A 2,142-nucleotide genomic window follows, 5' to 3' on the forward strand; every position below is an offset into this window, starting at 1 on the left:
TCCGAAAATTTTTTAATCTGATGAAGAAGACGACTCGTGGTTTTATATTGCGTTTTGCGACGGAATTTTCCGTCGCAATCCGTCACAAAATGAAATTTATTTACGCGCCCAAAATTCAAAAAATTTCGTCGAAAACCGAAAACAAATATATTGCGACGGAATATTCTGTCGCAATCCGTCGCAATTTTTATTTTCCGTCGCAAATCATCTATTTCTTTGTTGTGACAGAATTATCCGTCGCAAACCGTAGCAAATTGCGACGGATTTTGCGACTGCTTGCGACGGATAATTTTTTTCCACGTTCTGTCGTAAAATCGTCACATTCCGTCGCAATTTCCTGTGCGACGGAAATTTCCGTCGCAAATTCCGTCGCTATATGCAGGTTTTTTTGTAGTGATTGTTCTGTACTAGCGGAATAACTTAGGTCCGAAGCATGCTAATTTTCGGGATAATCCGGGTCGGACTTCGGACCTCGAACCCAAATTGACACCCTAAACTCGATTAGTAGGTTTTTGGTAAGACTATGAAGAGTTCTAGACGATCTTATTCTTCACGAGATGGCTCTTCGAATCCTTGTTCTCCGACGATGCCAACACCGATTTTTGGATTTAGAAAAATGGGATTTTGTGTATGGATTTAGGGATTTCTTTTTGTTTTCGCCCGGTTTGGTTTGATATGTAATTCTAATTTTAATTAAATTCGGTTCGAGTTTTCAATTTTTCGGTTCATTTGACATACATGTATAGTATATGTAGTGTTTCAGATCCACGTAAAAAGCTACGTTATTCGATTTAGTTGACAGATTTAACGTCGTTTCCTTTTTATGTATCGATTTAGAAAAATTATCCGAATCTGAATATTTATTTATCAAATAATTCGGGTTTATATGCGTTTACATTTAGGGTTTTACGTGGAATTTTCCTAATAATAATTTATCAAACCAAAAGATTAGGGTTGCGATGATACTGCAAATTGTCAATACATTATGCGTGTGGTCTGGTGACATGTCAAAGTCTACTGTCCGAAAGATATTTTGACAATAACTAAAATTAAAAATCTAGTTAACAACAAAATATTTTCACTAAACAAGATCCATACATCATAATTGGCAGATTTTTTTTTTACTAACGGCGACAATAAATTCTTAAATATTATCCTTATTCTATCGTCACTTCGGCAGTAATTTATGTATATGATATAAGATGTTTTACGATAATTTTAGGAAGATCATTATGTGAGTCAAATTTGAATTCTAAGATATATAATATATATCTATATATATATTATTCATGCAAAAAATTTAGCAAGATTTGTAAATACAAATAAAAACATCCTTATTTTGATAATACTATACATTTTTTCTTATAAAATTAGGAAATGAAACAAAATGTTTTCTTTTTTCACGAAGTAAGAGAAAAAAAATTAAGGAAATGAAATTTTTTATAGTAAAAAAACTAGAACAAGATAGGACAGTCAAATCAAGACACTGAGTTAGGATTTAAATTTTAGGTGTGCCTTGGTCTGTGGTTTGTTTAATTTTTAAAAAGAAAAAAATCAGATATAAAATACTCATCACTTGTAAAAAAAAATTACAAATAAATTCACAAAAAATAATATAAATTTACAACAAAATTCATTATTCCCCAACTTTAAGACAAGTTTTATATCAATATTGAGTTGTCAAAATTTTACCAAATCCTATCTTTGAATTGTTTCGTAATAATTTTTTTTTACTGGAAAATCAGATAAGGGGAATCGATCTTATCTTATCCAATATTTCCGGTTTTTCGTTCCCATATTGTCGCTGCAATCATAGTAAGATATCTTCTACCATATCAAAAACTAAAAATAAGGTTTAAATCGTAAAGAGGAAGTTAAAAATATGTTTCAACTAAAATTACCAAAACAAAAAAAAGTTATTAAGGACACGACTAGGCAAAAAACTGTTTTTTTTTTTACACTTGTCGGTCCAAAAAAAATACACACACAACTGTTATTGCCTGAAAGTCAGCTAGCGGTTACTTCAAATTTAGAAAATTCAAGATTTCTTAGTTTTAAAATTTTATTTAATATTTTGATTTCTCAACCCTATAAAGTTGGGATCTCGTCGTAATTTCGAAAATCACAATCCTTTCTTTTTCT

This window comes from Tarenaya hassleriana, unplaced genomic scaffold (genome assembly GCF_000463585.1).
Source record: "Tarenaya hassleriana unplaced genomic scaffold, ASM46358v1 Cleome15, whole genome shotgun sequence".
In the NCBI taxonomy this organism is placed as follows: domain Eukaryota; kingdom Viridiplantae; phylum Streptophyta; class Magnoliopsida; order Brassicales; family Cleomaceae; genus Tarenaya; species Tarenaya hassleriana.